A 22,402-nucleotide genomic window follows, 5' to 3' on the forward strand; every position below is an offset into this window, starting at 1 on the left:
CGGCTTCCCAATGATGTCTTATCTTCATCTTTCCTGATATATTCTTACACTGTACTGCTTATGTGCTTCGTACTTAATCCCTACTTATTCTCGGTGCTGCTTTAACTTACTTTTGCACTTGATGCTGCAACTTCTCATACATTTCACGGCCTCCATATAAGATCTTGTGCTTCTTGCAACTAAAATAAAGGAAACCAAGGTTGTCCTACCGGTAATCTAGACATACCTGTTCTCTTGTCGTGTTCATCTGCATATTGTTTATGGCTACTTTTCGTGCCACTAGCACAGACGGGAGATGTTATAACAGAGACCTCAGAGCCCACAAACTGGAAATATTTGCTATCTGGTCCTTGGCCAGTTATCAACCTCTCCCTCGTATTAAACGTAATATTACTAAGCATTAGATTCCATTTCTTCAAATAAATATACACATTTTCTACGTTGGCAGATTGGGCAAGAAGAGAAACTCCTTACAGGAAACATTCATGTGCAAACACACACACGCAGGGCCAGGGATAGAGCAGCCCGCATCCTCATGGATACCATGCCCGGTTCTGAACCCACTGAGCCACAAGAGGCATTCGCACAGGAGTATTTGTAAACAAATAGTTGCAGAGAAATACAACTCAGCATTGTTAGGAATATACTATGCACACCCACCTTTGTCTTGTATTTAAGATATTTTGATTTTTTACAAAGTTTGCTCGTCCAAAATACATTTATATGTTATGTATATATCTTTGAATATATAAAGAAAACCTATAAAGCAGAGGCTTTTGATTCTATCCCTAGCAGTATCCTAGTAGTATTGCTACATTACTGATCTAGTGTATCTGAACGCTGAAATATGTCGTATAGATTGAGAGAGAGTCCGGACGAGAGACGTTAACAGAGAGAGTGGAGTTAAGTGAGAACAGGGAACTCTCTGTTTGAAAATATGGAAGGTATTTCAAATTCACATTAGGAAAAGTGTTAACTGTCATAATCACTAGAAGTGCCACAGTGACTCGCCGGCGTGGATATTTAATGTTAGAGTTGAGTGTAGCTTAGAAGACAATAATGTACATGCGGCGTTCCCATTGTGGCACACTGGAAGCGAACCCAACCAGGAACCCTGAGGTTGCAGATTCAATCCCTGGCCTCACTCGGTGGGTTAAGGATGCGGCGTTGTTGCCGTGAGCTGCGGTATCGGTCGCAGACCTGGCTTGGATCCTGCACTGCTGTGGCTGTGGCATAGGCAGCAGCTATAGCTCTAATTAGACCCCTAGCCTGGGAACCACCACATGCCACAAGTGTGGCCCTAAACAACAGAAAAATACACACACACACACACACACTCAGACGTAGGTGTGTGTATGTGTACACGTATATGTGCGTGTGCATGTGTGTATATATATATGTTCATGTGTATATATATTTACCTATACCTCTATGTGTGCACACGTGTGTTGTATACATACATATATGTATGCACGTATACATGTGTGTGTACCCGTGTGTGTGTGTGTGTTTGCACATGAATGTTTCCTGTAAGGAAGTTCTCTCTTTGCCCAATCTGCCAACGTAGAAATGCGTATATGTATTTGAAGAAACGGAATCTAATGCGTTAGTAATATTACGTTTAATACGAGAGGAGAGGTTGATAACTGGCCAAGGACCAGATAGCAAATATTTCCAGTTTGTGGGCTCTGAGGTCTCTGTTTTAACATCTCCCGTCTGTGCTAGTGGCACGAAAAGTAGCCATAAACAATATGCAGATGAACACGACAAGAGAACAGGTATGTCTGTACTAGATTACCGGTAGGTAACAACCTTGGTTTCCTTTATTTTAGTTGCAAGAAGCACAAGATCGGTATATGGAGGCCGTGAAATGTATTGAGAAGTTGCAGCATCAAGTGCAAAAGTAAGGCTTAAAGCAGCACCGAGAATAAGTAGGGATTAAGTACGAAGCACATAAGCAGTACAGTGTAAGAATTATATCAGGAAAGATGACAGATAAGACATCATTGGGAAGCCGGGTAAAAATTTCAGTTTTGGGGTGTTGTGAAATGGTTTTTCCCCATTTTTTCTAAGTTTCTCTCATTATCCGCAAAACCCTGCTAGAAAAACAACAAAACGGCCAACACATCTACCTTTCAAAAATTTCAGAATTTATGTGATGGAACCTGTGGATGTTTGTGTACAATTGGTGTGGTTTGTCTTAGCCATGTATGTGTGAGAATAATTATGTTGAAATACACATTTTAGGCTTGAAAAGGAAAATGCCGAGTTAAAAGGTACAAACAAAATGCAAGCGGGCACAATTGAAGAGCTTCAGAAAAACCTGCCGAGTCCAAGTTCGGTAAGTCGGGTTTTTTCTGTCATAACCGAAAAGGAATTTTAATTGTGTTACCAATATTATATGAGACTGTTTTAGAAAATAGGAAGAGTCTCATTGATGAAAAGCAGTCCCGGCATCTATAGTGGGACTCTTTGCCACGAAGAGCATAATTCCTCTTTATAGAAGACATTAACTGAATTCGTAAAATGAAGGATTTTTGTAGGAAGACTTTAATTAGAAAGATTGTGGAAGTGCTCCCCTTGTGGCTCAGCGGCTTAGGAACCCTACTAGTATCCATGAGGATGCGGCCTCGCTCAGTGGGTTAAGGGTCCAGTGCTGCCAAGGCTCTGGTATAGGTCTCAGCAGCAGCTCTGATTCAACCCCTAGCCTGGGAACTTCCGTATGCCACAGGAGTGGCTTTGGGGGAGAAAAAAAAAAAAAACAAAAAAAAGACAAGAAGGAAAGAAAGAAAGCGAGGAATAGAGAAGTTGAGGACTGAACATCCAGGGTTAGTGTCATTTAGAAACGAAGTAGGCTTAGAGGAGGGCCTCTTCAGGTCACATTGTGTAAGTTCAGTTGAGTTCTCTGGAGGCAGAATGTCATAAATACCAAGGGAATATAGATCAGCACTGTGGGATAAGTAAGGAAAAGGTTACAGTATGTTTCTCAGTACCCACCAATTGGGAGCTTAGAATTTGAGATGAAAACTCTTAATCTTCTTTATAGCGCCACCTCATGTTCCATGAAGTATATCTTTGAAGCCTTCCATTCTCCTTAGACTTCTGGTTACCAGTTCTTTCTCCAGGTGGAAAGTAGCTGTGTTAAGAACACTTCTCTCTCGATCTCTGTCTTGCTCTAGTAATAAATTACGGCATTCAGGGAGTGATAGATGATCATGTTTGAATACCTGAGTGAAGTCTTTTATAAGGTCAAAGTCCGTACCGCAGTAGTACTTGAAAACACAACAAGACAGAAACACCCCCCCCCAATCTTTCTTATTATGTTTTTCCTTTTAGGGCCATGCCTAGAGCATAGGGACATTACCAGGCTAGGGGGCGAACCGGAGCTGCATCTGCAGGCTTACGCCAGAGCCACCGCAATGCCAGATCTGACCTGCATCTGTGATCTAGAGCACGGCTTGTGGTCACGTGGGCTCCTTAAGCCACCGAGCAGGGCCAGGGATAGAGCAGCCCGCATCCTCATGGATACCATGCCCAGTTCTGAACCCACTGAGCCACAAGAGGCATTCGCACAGGAGTATTTGTAAACAAATAGTTGCAGAGAAATACAACTCAGCATTGTTAGGAATATACTATGCACACCCACCTTTGTCTTGTATTTAAGATATTTTGATTTTTTACAAAGTTTGCTCGTCCAAAATACATTTATATGTTATGTATATATCTTTGAATATATAAAGAAAACCTATAAAGCAGAGGCTTTGATTCTATCCCTAGCAGTATCCTAGTAGTATTGCTACATTACTGATCTAGTGTATCTGAACGCTGAAATATGTCGTATAGTTGAGAGAGAGTCCGGACGAGAGACGTTAACAGAGAGAGTGGAGTTAAGTGAGAACAGGGAACTCTCTGTTTGAAAATATGGAAGGTATTTCAAATTCACATTAGGAAAAGTGTTAACTGTCATAATCACTAGAAGTGCCACAGTGACTCGCCGGCGTGGATATTTAATGTTAGAGTTGAGTGTAGCTTAGAAGACAATAATGTACATGCGGCGTTCCCATTGTGGCACACTGGAAGCGAACCCAACCAGGAACCCTGAGGTTGCAGATTCAATCCCTGGCCTCACTCGGTGGGTTAAGGATGCGGCGTTGTTGCCGTGAGCTGCGGTATCGGTCGCAGACCTGGCTTGGATCCTGCACTGCTGTGGCTGTGGCATAGGCAGCAGCTATAGCTCTAATTAGACCCCTAGCCTGGGAACCACCACATGCCACAAGTGTGGCCCTAAACAACAGAAAAATACACACACACACACACTCAGACGTAGGTGTGTGTATGTGTACCCGTATATGTGCGTGTGCATGTGTGTATATATATATGTTCATGTGTATATATATTTACCTATACCTCTATGTGTGCACACATGTGTTGTATACGTACATATATGTATGCACGTATACATGTGTGTGTACCCGTGTGTGTGTGTGTGTTTGCACATGAATGTTTCCTGTAAGGAAGTTCTCTCTTTGCCCAATCTGCCAACGTAGAAATGCGTATATGTATTTGAAGAAACGGAATCTAATGCGTTAGTAATATTACGTTTAATACGAGAGGAGAGGTTGATAACTGGCCAAGGACCAGATAGCAAATATTTCCAGTTTGTGGGCTCTGAGGTCTCTGTTTTAACATCTCCCGTCTGTGCTAGTGGCACGAAAAGTAGCCATAAACAATATGCAGATGAACACGACAAGAGAACAGGTATGTCTGTACTAGATTACCGGTAGGTAACAACCTTGGTTTCCTTTATTTTAGTTGCAAGAAGCACAAGATCGGTATATGGAGGCCGTGAAATGTATTGAGAAGTTGCAGCATCAAGTGCAAAAGTAAGATTTAAAGCAGCACCGAGAATAAGTAGGGATTAAGTACGAAGCACATAAGCAGTACAGTGTAAGAATTATATCAGGAAAGATGACAGATAAGACATCATTGGGAAGCCGGGTAAAAATTTCAGTTTTGGGGTGTTGTGAAATGGTTTTTCCCCATTTTTTCTAAGTTTCTCTCATTATCCGCAAAACCCTGCTAGAAAAACAACAAAACGGCCAAAACATCTACCTTTCAAAAATTTCAGAATTTATGTGATGGAACCTGTGGATGTTTGTGTACAATTGGTGTGGTTGTCTTAGCCATGTATGTGTGAGAATAATTATGTTGAAATACACATTTTAGGCTTGAAAAGGAAAATGCCGAGTTAAAAGGTACAAACAAAATGCAAGCGGGCACAATTGAAGAGCTTCAGAAAAACCTGCCGAGTCCAAGTTCGGTAAGTCGGGTTTTTTCTGTCATAACCGAAAAGGAATTTTAATTGTGTTACCAATATTATATGAGACTGTTTTAGAAAATAGGAAGAGTCTCATTGATGAAAAGCAGTCCCGGCATCTATAGTGGGACTCTTTGCCACGAAGAGCATAATTCCTCTTTATAGAAGACATTAACTGAATTCGTAAAATGAAGGATTTTTGTAGGAAGACTTTAATTAGAAAGATTGTGGAAGTGCTCCCCTTGTGGCTCAGCGGCTTAGGAACCCTACTAGTATCCATGAGGATGCGGCCTCGCTCAGTGGGTTAAGGGTCCAGTGCTGCCAAGGCTCTGGTATAGGTCTCAGCAGCAGCTCTGATTCAACCCCTAGCCTGGGAACTTCCGTATGCCACAGGAGTGGCTTTGGGGGAGAAAAAAAACAAAAAAAAAGACAAGAAGGAAAGAAAGAAAGCGAGGAATAGAGAAGTTGAGGACTGAACATCCAGGGTTAGTGTCATTTAGAAACGAAGTAGGCTTAGAGGAGGGCCTCTTCAGGTCACATTGTGTAAGTTCAGTTGAGTTCTCTGGAGGCAGAATGTCATAAATACCAAGGGAATATAGATCAGCACTGTGGGATAAGTAAGGAAAGGTTACAGTATGTTTCTCAGTACCCACCAATTGGGAGCTTAGAATTTGAGATGAAAACTCTTAATCTTCTTTATAGCGCCACCTCATGTTCCATGAAGTATATCTTTGAAGCCTTCCATTCTCCTTAGACTTCTGGTTACCAGTTCTTTCTCCAGGTGGAAAGTAGCTGTGTTAAGAACACTTCTCTCTCGATCTCTGTCTCGCTCTAGTAATAAATTACGGCATTCAGGGAGTGATAGATGATCATGTTTGAATACCTGAGTGAAGTCTTTTATAAGGTCAAAGTCCGTACCGCAGTAGTACTTGAAAACACAACAACACAGAAACCCCCCCCCCAATCTTTTCTTATTATGTTTTTCCTTTTAGGGCCATGCCTAGAGCATAGGGACATTACCAGGCTAGGGGGCGAACCGGAGCTGCATCTGCAGGCTTACGCCAGAGCCACCGCAATGCCAGATCTGACCTGCATCTGTGATCTAGAGCACGGCTTGTGGTCACGTGGGCTCCTTAAGCCACCGAGCAGGGCCAGGGATAGAGCAGCCCGCATCCTCATGGATACCATGCCCGGTTCTGAACCCACTGAGCCACAAGAGGCATTCGCACAGGAGTATTTGTAAACAAATAGTTGCAGAGAAATACAACTCAGCATTGTTAGGAATATACTATGCACACCCACCTTTGTCTTGTATTTAAGATATTTTGATTTTTTACAAAGTTTGCTCGTCCAAAATACATTTATATGTTATGTATATATCTTTGAATATATAAAGAAAACCTATAAAGCAGAGGCTTTTGATTCTATCCCTAGCAGTATCCTAGTAGTATTGCTACATTACTGATCTAGTGTATCTGAACGCTGAAATATGTCGTATAGATTGAGAGAGAGTCCGGACGAGAGACGTTAACAGAGAGAGTGGAGTTAAGTGAGAACAGGGAACTCTCTGTTTGAAAATATGGAAGGTATTTCAAATTCACATTAGGAAAGTGTTAACTGTCATAATCACTAGAAGTGCCACAGTGACTCGCCGGCGTGGATATTTAATGTTAGAGTTGAGTGTAGCTTAGAAGACAATAATGTACATGCGGCGTTCCCATTGTGGCACACTGGAAGCGAACCCAACCAGGAACCCTGAGGTTGCAGATTCAATCCCTGGCCTCACTCGGTGGGTTAAGGATGCGGCGTTGTTGCCGTGAGCTGCGGTATCGGTCGCAGACCTGGCTTGGATCCTGCACTGCTGTGGCTGTGGCATAGGCAGCAGCTATAGCTCTAATTAGACCCCTAGCCTGGGAACCACCACATGCCACAAGTGTGGCCCTAAACAACAGAAAAATACACACACACACACACTCAGACGTAGGTGTGTGTATGTGTACCCGTATATGTGCGTGTGCATGTGTGTATATATATATGTTCATGTGTATATATATTTACCTATACCTCTATGTGTGCACACATGTGTTGTATACGTACATATATGTATGCACGTATACATGTGTGTGTACCCGTGTGTGTGTGTGTGTTTGCACATGAATGTTTCCTGTAAGGAAGTTCTCTCTTTGCCCAATCTGCCAACGTAGAAATGCGTATATGTATTTGAAGAAACGGAATCTAATGCGTTAGTAATATTACGTTTAATACGAGAGGAGAGGTTGATAACTGGCCAAGGACCAGATAGCAAATATTTCCAGTTTGTGGGCTCTGAGGTCTCTGTTTTAACATCTCCCGTCTGTGCTAGTGGCACGAAAAGTAGCCATAAACAATATGCAGATGAACACGACAAGAGAACAGGTATGTCTGTACTAGATTACCGGTAGGTAACAACCTTGGTTTCCTTATTTTAGTTGCCAAGAAGCACAAGATCGGTATATGGAGGCCGTGAAATGTATTGAGAAGTTGCAGCATCAAGTGCAAAAGTAAGATTTAAAGCAGCACCGAGAATAAGTAGGGATTAAGTACGAAGCACATAAGCAGTACAGTGTAAGAATTATATCAGGAAAGATGACAGATAAGACATCATTGGGAAGCCGGGTAAAAATTTCAGTTTTGGGGTGTTGTGAAATGGTTTTTCCCCATTTTTTCTAAGTTTCTCTCATTATCCGCAAAACCCTGCTAGAAAACAACAAAACGGCCAAAACATCTACCTTTCAAAAATTTCAGAATTTATGTGATGGAACCTGTGGATGTTTGTGTACAATTGGTGTGGTTGTCTTAGCCATGTATGTGTGAGAATAATTATGTTGAAATACACATTTTAGGCTTGAAAAGGAAAATGCCGAGTTAAAAGGTACAAACAAAATGCAAGCGGGCACAATTGAAGAGCTTCAGAAAAACCTGCCGAGTCCAAGTTCGGTAAGTCGGGTTTTTTCTGTCATAACCGAAAAGGAATTTTAATTGTGTTACCAATATTATATGAGACTGTTTTAGAAAATAGGAAGAGTCTCATTGATGAAAAGCAGTCCCGGCATCTATAGTGGGACTCTTTGCCACGAAGAGCATAATTCCTCTTTATAGAAGACATTAACTGAATTCGTAAAATGAAGGATTTTTGTAGGAAGACTTTAATTAGAAAGATTGTGGAAGTGCTCCCCTTGTGGCTCAGCGGCTTAGGAACCCTACTAGTATCCATGAGGATGCGGCCTCGCTCAGTGGGTTAAGGGTCCAGTGTTGCCAAGGCTCTGGTATAGGTCTCAGCAGCAGCTCTGATTCAACCCCTAGCCTGGGAACTTCCGTATGCCACAGGAGTGGCTTTGGGGGAGAAAAAAAAAAACAAAAAAAAGACAAGAAGGAAAGAAAGAAAGCGAGGAATAGAGAAGTTGAGGACTGAACATCCAGGGTTAGTGTCATTTAGAAACGAAGTAGGCTTAGAGGAGGGCCTCTTCAGGTCACATTGTGTAAGTTCAGTTGAGTTCTCTGGAGGCAGAATGTCATAAATACCAAGGGAATATAGATCAGCACTGTGGGATAAGTAAGGAAAAGGTTACAGTATGTTTCTCAGTACCCACCAATTGGGAGCTTAGAATTTGAGATGAAAACTCTTAATCTTCTTTTTAGCGCCACCTCATGTTCCATGAAGTATATCTTTGAAGCCTTCCATTCTCCTTAGACTTCTGGTTACCAGTTCTTTCTCCAGGTGGAAAGTAGCTGTGTTAAGAACACTTCTCTCTCGATCTCTGTCTCGCTCTAGTAATAAATTACGGCATTCAGGGAGTGATAGATGATCATGTTTGAATACCTGAGTGAAGTCTTTTATAAGGTCAAAGTCCGTACCGCAGTAGTGCTTGAAAACACAACAAGACAGAAACACCCCCCCCCCCCCCAATCTTTTCTTATTATGTTTTTCCTTTTAGGGCCATGCCTAGAGCATAGGGACATTACCAGGCTAGGAGGCGAACCGGAGCTGCATCTGCAGGCTTACGCCAGAGCCACCGCAATGCCAGATCTGACCTGCATCTGTGATCTAGAGCACGGCTTGTGGTCACGTGGGCTCCTTAAGCCACCGAGCAGGGCCAGGGATAGAGCAGCCCGCATCCTCATGGATACCATGCCCGGTTCTGAACCCACTGAGCCACAAGAGGCATTCGCACAGGAGTATTTGTAAACAAATAGTTGCAGAGAAATACAACTCAGCATTGTTAGGAATATACTATGCACACCCACCTTTGTCTTGTATTTAAGATATTTTGATTTTTTACAAAGTTTGCTCGTCCAAAATACATTTATATGTTATGTATATATCTTTGAATATATAAAGAAAACCTATAAAGCAGAGGCTTTTGATTCTATCCCTAGCAGTATCCTAGTAGTATTGCTACATTACTGATCTAGTGTATCTGAACGCTGAAATATGTTGTATAGATTGAGAGAGAGTCCGGACGAGAGACGTTAACAGAGAGAGTGGAGTTAAGTGAGAACAGGGAACTCTCTGTTTGAAAATATGGAAGGTATTTCAAATTCACATTAGGAAAAGTGTTAACTGTCATAATCACTAGAAGTGCCACAGTGACTCGCCGGCGTGGATATTTAATGTTAGAGTTGAGTGTAGCTTAGAAGACAATAATGTACATGCGGCGTTCCCATTGTGGCACACTGGAAGCGAACCCAACCAGGAACCCTGAGGTTGCAGATTCAATCCCTGGCCTCACTCGGTGGGTTAAGGATGCGGCGTTGTTGCCGTGAGCTGCGGTATCGGTCGCAGACCTGGCTTGGATCCTGCACTGCTGTGGCTGTGGCATAGGCAGCAGCTATAGCTCTAATTAGACCCCTAGCCTGGGAACCACCACATGCCACAAGTGTGGCCCTAAACAACAGAAAAATACACACACACACACACACACTCAGACGTAGGTGTGTGTATGTGTACCCGTATATGTGTGTGTGCATGTGTGTATATATATATGTTCATGTGTATATATATTTACCTATACCTCTATGTGTGCACACGTGTGTTGTATACGTACATATATGTATGCACGTATACATGTGTGTGTACCCGTGTGTGTGTGTGTGTTTGCACATGAATGTTTCCTGTAAGGAAGTTCTCTCTTTGCCCAATCTGCCAACGTAGAAATGCGTATATGTATTTGAAGAAACGGAATCTAATGCGTTAGTAATATTACGTTTAATACGAGAGGAGAGGTTGATAACTGGCCAAGGACCAGATAGCAAATATTTCCAGTTTGTGGGCTCTGAGGTCTCTGTTTTAACATCTCCCGTCTGTGCTAGTGGCACGAAAAGTAGCCATAAACAATATGCAGATGAACACGACAAGAGAACAGGTATGTCTGTACTAGATTACCGGTAGGTAACAACCTTGGTTTCCTTTATTTTAGTTGCAAGAAGCACAAGATCGGTATATGGAGGCCGTGAAATGTATTGAGAAGTTGCAGCATCAAGTGCAAAAGTAAGGCTTAAAGCAGCACCGAGAATAAGTAGGGATTAAGTACGAAGCACATAAGCAGTACAGTGTAAGAATTATATCAGGAAAGATGACAGATAAGACATCATTGGGAAGCCGGGTAAAAATTTCAGTTTTGGGGTGTTGTGAAATGGTTTTTCCCCATTTTTTCTAAGTTTCTCTCATTATCCGCAAAACCCTGCTAGAAAAACAACAAAACGGCCAAAACATCTACCTTTCAAAAATTTCAGAATTTATGTGATGGAACCTGTGGATGTTTGTGTACAATTGGTGTGGTTGTCTTAGCCATGTATGTGTGAGAATAATTATGTTGAAATACACATTTTAGGCTTGAAAAGGAAAATGCCGAGTTAAAAGGTACAAACAAAATGCAAGCGGGCACAATTGAAGAGCTTCAGAAAAACCTGCCGAGTCCAAGTTCGGTAAGTCGGGTTTTTTCTGTCATAACCGAAAAGGAATTTTAATTGTGTTACCAATATTATATGAGACTGTTTTAGAAAATAGGAAGAGTCTCATTGATGAAAAGCAGTCCCGGCATCTATAGTGGGACTCTTTGCCACGAAGAGCATAATTCCTCTTTATAGAAGACATTAACTGAATTCGTAAAATGAAGGATTTTTGTAGGAAGACTTTAATTAGAAAGATTGTGGAAGTGCTCCCCTTGTGGCTCAGCGGCTTAGGAACCCTACTAGTATCCATGAGGATGCGGCCTCGCTCAGTGGGTTAAGGGTCCAGTGCTGCCAAGGCTCTGGTATAGGTCTCAGCAGCAGCTCTGATTCATCCCCTAGCCTGGGAACTTCCGTATGCCACAGGAGTGGCTTTGGGGGAGAAAAAAAAAACAAAAAAAAGACAAGAAGGAAAGAAAGAAAGCGAGGAATAGAGAAGTTGAGGACTGAACATCCAGGGTTAGTGTCATTTAGAAACGAAGTAGGCTTAGAGGAGGGCCTCTTCAGGTCACATTGTGTAAGTTCAGTTGAGTTCTCTGGAGGCAGAATGTCATAAATACCAAGGGAATATAGATCAGCACTGTGGGATAAGTAAGGAAAAGGTTACAGTATGTTTCTCAGTACCCACCAATTGGGAGCTTAGAATTTGAGATGAAAACTCTTAATCTTCTTTTTAGCGCCACCTCATGTTCCATGAAGTATATCTTTGAAGCCTTCCATTCTCCTTAGACTTCTGGTTACCAGTTCTTTCTCCAGGTGGAAAGTAGCTGTGTTAAGAACACTTCTCTCTCGATCTCTGTCTCGCTCTAGTAATAAATTACGGCATTCAGGGAGTGATAGATGATCATGTTTGAATACCTGAGTGAAGTCTTTTATAAGGTCAAAGTCCGTACCGCAGTAGTACTTGAAAACACAACAAGACAGAAACACCCCCCCCCCAATCTTTTCTTATTATGTTTTTCCTGTTAGCGCCATGCCTAGAGCATAGGGACATTACCAGGCTAGGGGGCGAACCGGAGCTGCATCTGCAGGCTTACGCCAGAGCCACCGCAATGCCAGATCTGACCTGCATCTGTGATCTAGAGCACGGCTTGTGGTCACGTGGGCTCCTTAAGCCACCGAGCAGGGCCAGGGATAGAGCAGCCCGCATCCTCATGGATACCATGCCCGGTTCTGAACCCACTGAGCCACAAGAGGCATTCGCACAGGAGTATTTGTAAACAAATAGTTGCAGAGAAATACAACTCAGCATTATTAGGAATATACTATGCACACCCACCTTTGTCTTGTATTTAAGATATTTTGATTTTTTACAAAGTTTGCTCGTCCAAAATGCATTTATATGTTATATATATGTGTATATATATATACATATATATATATATATATCTTTGAATATACAAAGAGAACCTATAAAGCAGAGGCTTTTGATTCTATCCCTAGTAGTATTGATACATTACTGATCTAGTGTATCTAAACGCTGCAATATATTTTATAGATTGAGAGAGAGTCGGGAGGAGAGGTGTAACAGACAGAGTGGAGTTAAGTGAGAACAGGGAACTCTCTTTTTGAAAATATGGATGTTATTTCATATTCACATTAAGAAAAAATTCTAAATCCTGAACAAGGTGCTCCGATGCTTCTGAATGCCTTATCGCTGTTCTTGATGTAGACGTGTAAGAAACTTTCATCTTTACCTTTTTTTTTTGATTATGGGAGTTTATTTTGATTTGATGTTGTTTCTTGACAAAAAATAATCCTCACTTTGAAATGAATAAATGATGTGTTATTTTTAGTCTATCAAATCCTGTATTCTTTGATAATGCACTTTGAGCTCTGTTTTATGCCGTCTCGTGTTTATTCAGTCATAAACACTTGGGCCCTTCTGTTTCTTATTGTTTCTAAATTTCTGTTTGTGGCATTCTTAACAGTCCTAACTAATTCTATCTGACTGTTTGGTATTGTCTTCATAGGTGTTTTTAATCTTTTGTGAAGAAACTGATTGGACATAAATAAGCATTTCACCCAGGCTTTCCACTTAGTGTATTATCTCTAATTATGTAAATTAGGTTCTTCATCTCTATTCATTACATGAGAACATTTGAACCTGCAACACTTTTTAAGAAAAAAGGTATAGAAGTTATTTGTGGGGGAGTGTTCTCATTTCTCTCTTCCTAATAGGATCTGCACATTATGGACACATATGAACACATCGAACAAATGAAACCACAATTTATGATTTTTCCCTAAAATCAACTCCTTGTTGCAAACTCACTAGAAGGAAAAATGACTAGCAAAAAATGCAGAATCATCTCTGGAAAGTCATTTGTTCCTTTTAAAATATCTCTAGCAATAGGTACATTTCACATGATTCTTGAGAAATTTTACAAATGTCAGTATCTCTAGCCATTAAACTAACTAACAGGTAAGGTTTTTGTATATTCATGTGAAACTAACATGCAAATTCTTCCATATCAAAAATTCAGAAATCCTTGCGACTTGATTTTTCAGTCCCTTTGTTCAAAGCACCTCATGTCTATACTAGGTCTTCTTTGATACTCATAATTGTATTTTAAAATCTTTCAAATCTCCAACTTGGACAATCATAGTTTTATTAATTTTTGTACTAGATCATTTCAGCAACCATTAACTACCATTTTATAAAACACTAGATAGGCAACTGGAGTTATTAGAGTGATATTCACAGGAGAATTAAAAACAGGGTGAATTTTATTTTACCTTAATTTAATTTAATTTTATTGTTTTGTCTTTCTAGTGCTGCACCCATGGCATATGAAGGTTCTCAGGGTAGGGGTTGAATCAGAGCTGAAGCTGCTGTCCTACACAACAGCCACCGCAACATGGAATCCCAGCTGCCTCTGGGACCTACAGCACAGCTCATGGCAAAGCCAGAATCCTTAACCCACTGAGCGAGGCCAGGGATCAATCCTGCATCCTCATGAATAGTGGTCACATCCATTTTTGCTAAGCCATGACAGGAACTCCTAAACTATAGAGTGTGACATTTTAAACAGGGTTTTTAATTTTTTTCTTACATTTTGTGACTACTTAAAAACACCACATAATTCAACAATCATATGAGCACTTGCAAGTGAAAACTTTTTTAGGATTCATTTTTTAAAAAGACATTCTGGTAGCATCTAGAATTGGTATTTTACAATTAAATAGTTTTGTTAAATATGTATTGCTGTAATATCCCAAAATTATCTGTAATATATGTGTATTGCTATAATATACCAAAATGCTGTAATATCCCAGCATCGTCTCTGCTGTGGCATGAGTTTGATGTCTGGCCCAGGAATCTTCATAGGCCTTGGGTGCTGCTGTTCCAGAAAATAAAAAAAGATCACAGTGGCAGTAAGTGGCTTACTAAATGATGAAGGTATTTTCTGTTTGTTTGGGTATTTTTTTGGCATGTGGAAATTCCCAGGCCAGGTACCAAACCTGTGGCACAGCAGCAACCTGAGCTGCCACATTAATAAGGCCGATTTTGAACCTGCTGAACCACAAGGGAACTCTGAGGATACCTCTTTAACCTGAAGCATAAGATGATAACAGCTAAGAATGTGACAGCTAGAACAGGGTGTGGATTTCTGACTTGGGGTGCGTTAAGTTTCAGTAGACTGTGATCAGTTACCTCCTACAGGTATATTAGTGTTCTGGCACTTGAGGCCCTCTCGAGATCTTAAATGTTTTGACCTTAAATAAATTCCTATTGTTGAATACCAACTATGGGCCTGGCGCTTGGACACAGAATGTACCAGCTGAGGGGTTAGGCTGTTGTGGTAGAAGCAGAAAAACAAATCTTTCCGATTAAGTCCTTCATGGGAATAACCTGACATGGAGACGGTTAGGTTAGACAACACTGGGGGAGTTTGGCAGAGGATGGGAGTGAGGGTGGAATGGAGGTTGTTAGAAGAGAGCTGAGGGTGACAAGAGCTGCCAAGAGATGGAGCCAGTCATGTGAAGGTTTGGAGAAGGGACCATCTGGACAGAGAGAAGACTGGGTCCCTTCTGTTCATCATTTCACTTTCACATCCTGGAATGACCAGGATCATTTTTTCCAGCCACACGTGGGGACAACTGCCAAGGTCCCAAGCCCTAGGCACAGGCCCAGGGCAAGCACCAGGTACCCCAGTCTGGTCCTTCCTTGTGATCATTTTGATTATTATTTTTGCACATAGGAAAGAAAATGTGCATAATAAGGACCTTTCACATTTGGGGGTTTAATAAATGCATGTTTTCATTCCTCTCTTATGAACGCTTGCTCTCCTTTTTTGAGAAATTACATAATTATGTTGAAATTTCCTTACTATTAATCTTGAAGGTTTTTTTTTTTTTGTCTTTTTGCCATTTCTTGGGCCGCTCCTGCAGCATATGGAGGTTCCCAGGCTAGGGTCAAATCGGAGCTGTAGCTGCCGGCCTACACCAGAGCCACAGCAACTTGGGATCCGAGCCGCTTCTGCAACCTACACCACAGCTCACAGCAATGCCAGATTCCCAACCCACTGAGCAAGGCCAGGGATCGAACCCACAACCTCATGGTTCCCAGTTGGATTCATTAACCACTGCGCCACAACGGGAACTCCTTGAAGGTTTTTCTTACTATTTTGTTATTACTTTTTCTGTTCAACTGTTTCTCCCATCAATAAGTATTTTATCAAATAATTGATCCTTTTAAGCCCTGGTATAGGTAAATGAAGCAGCTCATACAATATTCTATTTATACTCAACAGGGTTCATATGCCAAGGTTTCTTTTCATGCCAAGTATGTTATTTTAATACTAAAATATTTGTCCTTAGAAATAGTTTAAACTTATAACAGGTATACTTCTTTAAGAACTTGTCAAAATACGTACATATATATATATATATATATAATTATGTATTTAAAATATCCTCTTCTTTCAGTTGAGAATGCAAAGTCAAGTTATGTGTTTTGAAGTTAATTCTTGAATGAAATGTGTTATGTAATTCAGTATTGTGTGGGTGAAAAAACTGACTCAGGATTTCCATGCTCTGTTTACAGAGTCAATCACCAAAAGAGGGGATGAAAGGATAGAATTGTTCTGACAAGCATGTATGAAATTTTCAATTTAAATATTTGAATTTTCAATCCATGTTCTGTCATTTTTAAGTCTACATGTTTCTAAAGTAGGACATTAAAAATAAAGTAGAGAAATCCAGGTATTTTCTTAGAGAGAGAGGAGAAAAACTTTATGCAACTCATTATTAAACTAAATTTTAACAGTGTCCCTCTGAGAGTCTTTCACAGAAGTACGTTGATCATTTATCTGGAGCTTCAGGTCAAAGAGGTAAAAATAGAGTAAATGGAGAAGTAAAAGGTAAGAATGCTATTTTTTTTTTTAATTTTTTTTTTTTTTAGCTATTTCTTGGGCCGCTCCCGCGGCATATGGAGGTTCCCAGGCTAGGGGTTGAATCGGAGCTGTAGCCACCCGCCTACGCCAGAGCCACAGCAATGCAGGATCCGAGCCACGTCTACAACCTACACCACAGCTCACGGCAACACCGGATCATTAACCCACTGAGCAAGGGCAGGGACCGAACCCGCAACCTCATGGTTCCTAGTTGGATTCGTTAACCACTGCGCCACGACGGGAACTCCAAGAATACTATTTTTTAAAAAGTCAATGTACATATGATGATAAAGCAGAAATTCTGACGTATTACTTTTTTTTTCAAACATTATTCTGTGTTGGTCATTTATGACTTCCTTGCTTTAGTAATTAATTAATTTTTATTTATTTGGATTTTTTAATTTCCCCAATACCTTATTTTTTTTCTACTGTACATCATGGCGACCTAGTTACACATACATGTGTACATGCTTTTTTCTCACATTATCATGCCCCATCATAGTTCCCAGTGCTACACAGCAGGATCTCATTACTAATCCATTCCAAGGCAATAGTCAGTATCTATTAACCCCTAGCTCCCAATGCATCCCACTCCCTCCCCCTCCCACTTGGCAAACACACACACACACACACACACACACACACACACAAAAGTCTATTCTCCAAGTCCATGATTTTCTTTTCTGTGGAAAAGTTCATTCGTGCCATATGTTAGATTCCAGATTTAAGTGATATCGTATGGTATTTGTCTTTCTCTTTCTGAGTAACTTCACTCAGTATGAGAGTCTCTAGTTCCATCCATGTTGCTGCAAGTGGCATTATTTTGGTCTTTCTTATGGCTGAGTAGTATTCCATTGTGTATATACACCATATCCAACCCCCCCAAAAAAATGCTAAAATGTATTTATTTGTTTTTTGACTGCACCTGCAACATGAGGAAGTTCCTGGGCCAGGGACTGGACCTGAGATGCTGCAGTGACAAAGCCAAATCCTCAACCTCTAGGCCACCAGGGAACTCCCAGATATATTCTCCTAGCCAGTGGAAAGCACCTGTTGAATGCATAGTGAGGAAACAGATGAGAAAGGAAGGAACTTGTGGGGCATGTCAGGTGTCAGCAACAGTTTAAACTGAGAGTCCCCTTTAAGTAGCTAAATGATTCATTAGTTCCATTCAAGATCATCTGCAACCGAAGGAAAGTCAGGAGACAGGGAAGAGGAAAAGAAGAACGAAGGATGAGAGAGGCAGAGACTACAGGGTGTGAATGAAGGAAAAGGTAGCAGGGTGCTACAGTGGAAGGTGGCAAAGTACAATTGTTCCTTAGAAAAAGGAAGGGAGGAGGGTTTGAAACATGAGATGAATATCCAGCAGCAGAACTTGTCGGAGAAGTACAGCCTAATAATCGCAGTCTTACTGTTCTCATTGTGAGGAAGGCATTCAGGACGGAGTTCCCTGCTTGAGCATCACTATGTGTTCCCCTCCGTGGGTGGTCATGGGCATATGTGGTCAACTTTAATTGGATATACATGCGTGTCATAGAAAGGTTGCTGTTTTAGGGGATGGTGTCATATGGGCCAAAAGGGGAGGACCGGAAAGAAGAAGAGAGCAGGGCACAGTATGGGGGTGGGGGTCAAGGAAGCTGTAGGCTGATAGAGTCCATTAGAAATTTACAGGACCTTGAAGCTAGATATCAGAAGGATTAATTAAGTTGAAGTAATGGAGAAGCAGACTCAATAAAGACCAGACTTTCTCAGATTTAATGAGTGACCAGAGATCTTGTGGCTCTCTGGTGCATCTTCTGAGCCACAGGTGTGGGATTCTGCATTTCTCACAAGCTCTCAAGGGATGCCCAGGTCGCTGGTCTTCAGGCCAGTGTGCAGACTTGTGTTAGAGAAATCTGAGGGACAAGTCATTGGCTAGTTCAAGATATAACATGATTAAGGAAAAGCATTCTTTCCGGTGCTTTTTTGGTCTCCTTTTTTCTTTTTCTGGCCTCACCCAAAGCATTTGGATGTTGCCGGGCCAGGGATGGAACCCACACCACAGCAGCGACCTGAGCCCCTGCAGTAGCAGTATCCAGTCCAGAACCTGCCAGGCTGCAGAGCACTCCTGTTTTTCTTTCTGACCATGTTTATAGCTAGAAGGCAGGAAAGAGTTGAAGGAGGGATTATCCATGTGAGATGCTACAGCCAAGCAGGAAGGAAAAAGGAAGTGGTGGGGATGATCCTTCAAAACACGTAAAAGGGGCAGAATTGAGACCACAGATCTAGAGATTGCCTTTGAAGAGGGGAGGACATAGTGAAAGGAAGGAGGAAGGAAAGAAAAACATTAAGTGGATGATTGTGGTGTTAGTGAGGAAATGGGAGAGAATGCCTTACAAGTGTCTTCAGTGTATTTGTATTTGGTTCTTGTTTTTATTAAGAGGGCTAATTTTGTGTTAAGATCCTTTTGAACATTGGCATGAAATACCAAACCCAACAGATTTTGGAAACAAAAGAAATGAATAGATTCACTCCCTGAATGATAAATTGTTATTATGAGTAAATACTACACTGATTTTTAAATACAAAATATCACTGATATCTAATAAGGCTGTCACATTTGAATTTATTTTGTCCTTTTTGACAATCATATTTCAATATTGAAAGTTCTCTATACATTTTTCTGAAGATGTAACTTGGATGAGTGGATCAAGCAACTTTAAGAGGGATAAACTAGAGGATCCAAGAAATAGAGGCATAGAAGAGGCCCACATGGGTATGGAAAATTGAATATTTCTATGCGGTATTACTCTGCAAGTATATATCCCAGGTGATCAATTCCACACACTCTCTCTGATGAGAAATGAATTATGCATTCAGCTGAACTGTCATCCCAAATGGGTGCTTCCTAAATTAGAGAGCAAATTGAAGATGATGATAAATGCTTGCAGTATAATGGGGTCCATGTTGCTGCGGTATTGCATGAAGGAGAGGCTGTTGCATTTGCCCATCAGCTCTCACTTTATCCCCTTGGGATCATGATCCGTTCCTCTGATTGGAAACGACTTTTCTCCTCATCAGCCAGCATGTTCACATTGCTGTGTGTGCACTTTGCTAGTGCAAAATCATTGGAAACATAACATTCCTTCCTTTTGAAATCTTAACTGCGTGTTTTGTTAAACCTACATGCCTCTTTCTTATTCGGGATCTATAATGAATGCATACTTCTCTCGGGTTCCTGTCCTAACTCCCCCCACCCAAGAGAGAACACCAAAACCTAACACACTCATTGCCAGAGCCAAGCAGCCGAACTCCACTTGGTACTGACTCTGCATAAATGAATACCTAGCTTTCGTATTTATAGCTAATTGATACACGTCCATTTTGCCTTTTAGCTTCTCCTGAAAAACATCCTCACTCAAAGGTAATGCGTTTAGACTTTTAGCTTGAAATAAGAACTACAGATTTTATCGTGTGTATGTTATTTTTTGATCAACTCTAATCCAAACCCATTCAGCCTCCAGTTGGAGTGGACAATGTTTTTCGTAAAAAAACAGTCGGAACAAAGGATTTGCCAACGTCCAGATCAGGTAAATTTTGTGATACAAATGTAACTCTGAAAAGTAGAACACTAAAATAGTTGAAATGCTCACAGTCTTCTTACTCGTGATTCTGTTACTATTTTTTTTTTCTTGAATTTAATGGGAGGATTTGAGGTAAACAAGGTAGATGTTACTGTTGGTATCTAAGCTTTGAAAGGTATTTCCAAGCGTTAAGAAACATAGATTTTGTTGTCCATTTATTTATGCAGTTTTGGGTTCCTGTTATTAAATAGAGACAAACAGCAGCATGCCATTATGTGGAATGCTGGTTGAAGTGGATTCTCTCTCTTTTTCTTTTTTTTTTTAATGTTTTTATTGTAGTTGACTTACAGTGTTCTGTCAAGTACAGCAAAAGGACCCAGCCATGCACACATAGGCACTCTCCTTCACATACCATCGTCTGTCATGTTCTATGACACATGATTGCATGTAGTTCCCTGTGCTGTCCAGGCGGACCCCATGGCCTATCCATTCTAAAGGCAGTCATGTGCATGTACAAACCCAAACTCCCAGTCCCTCCCACTCCCTCACCCTCAACACGGGAAGATGTGAAACAGGAAAACTACAAAATAAATAGGAGTAACGTCAAGCCATTCCTGTAGATAATTCCCCTTCTCAGTTGTTACCATTCATAAAATATTAAGCAGAGCCTTGTTCTCCAAGGACCCAGGATTTTTGCCTTTGTTCATTAATAATGATTGATCCTATGCAGGGCCCTGATCGTCTTAGATCCTAAGTATTTCTGGAAACCTCTCCTCAGTTGAAGCCTGGACCAGCTTTTTTGCTTATTAAAGCCTTCAGACTCATGTCCCTCTGTTTATTTGTATGCCTTTCAAATGCATCCCTCCCACCACACTAAGAGTGCTCTGTCTCAAGGGCATGTAGGACCATGGACTACTCTAGAAAGCATATGAATGTCCAGGCATCTTAAAATCACATATGAGGCATTCATAATCTGACTTTGGCCTGACTCTATCTCAAGGCTCTTCTGGCTGTCCTTTGCTCCAGTCATCTGAAAGCTCCTGAGGCCCTGTTTTACCCAACTGTATGCTTCTTTTCCTGCCTCAGAACAGCCTTGCCTGCCCTCTCTCTTTCCTGACCTCTGTTCCTTTGAATCTGACTGACCTTACTGCTTACTGACCTCAGGCATTATCTCTAGAAAGCCATCCCTGACACCCCTTATCTATATTCTTCTTCTTCTTCATATTCTTCACCGCTTCTTCCTCTTCTTCTCCTTCTTCGTCTTCTTCTTCTTCTTCTTCGTCTTCATCGTCATTGTCGTCTTCGTCTTCTTCGCCGTCTTCGTCTTCTTCCTCATCTTCTTCCTCTTTTTCTTCGTCTTTGTCATCGTCTTCATCTTCTTCATCATCTTCCTCTTCTTCTTCTTCATCTTTGTCGTCGTCTTCTTCTTCTACTTCTTCATCTTCGTCTTCTTCGTGTTTTTCGTCATCTTCGTCTTCTTTGTCGTCTTTGTCTTCATCTTCTTCTTTGTCTTCTTCATCTTCATCTTCTTCTTCTTCTCCCCCCCACACTCATGAAATGTGAAAGTTCTGGGGCCACAGATCAAACCTGCTCCACAGCAGTGACTATGTTGTGTCCTTAACCACTGGTCCACCAGGGAACTCCTTTAAATGCTTCTGAAACTTCAGTGCCTAGTACTGAGCAGGAACTCATTAGGCAATTATTGAGTAAAAGAAATAAAGACTGTTTATACAAAGATGATTTATAAAACTTGTCCTGGAGTTCCCACTATGGTCCAATGGGTTAACCATCCAACTGCAGCAGTTTGGATGTCTTTGGAGCTGTGTGTTCAATTCTTGGCCCTCAGTGGGTTAAAGGATCTGGGCTTGCTGGATAGGCAGGTCTCAGCTGTGGCTCAGATTTGACCTGAACTTCCGCATGCTGTGGGAACAGTCAAAAAATGAAACAAAGCAAAAACAACAATGACAACCAAGAAGAGCTTGTTCTCTGCAGTCTAAAAGAAAAGATAATAGATGTCTAAAGAAATGATTTGCACTTGAGGAGGAAAAATTGACTGCAGAAATCAATAAAATACTGTGGTAGCTCCAGGGGAAGATACCTATTTATCTGGGAAAAGATAACCATAATCAAGGAGT

At 41.1% G+C, this 22,402-nt stretch overlaps 1 pseudogene; it reads left to right on the forward strand.

Annotated features, from left to right (window-relative positions):
• Positions 1-22,402, forward strand: part of LOC125121900 (ankyrin repeat domain-containing protein 26-like) — a 176,209-nt pseudogene that overhangs the window by 119,737 nt on the left and 34,070 nt on the right.

The sequence above is a fragment of the Phacochoerus africanus genome, chromosome 3 (assembly GCF_016906955.1).
Source record: "Phacochoerus africanus isolate WHEZ1 chromosome 3, ROS_Pafr_v1, whole genome shotgun sequence".
Taxonomy (NCBI): Eukaryota; Metazoa; Chordata; class Mammalia; order Artiodactyla; family Suidae; genus Phacochoerus; species Phacochoerus africanus.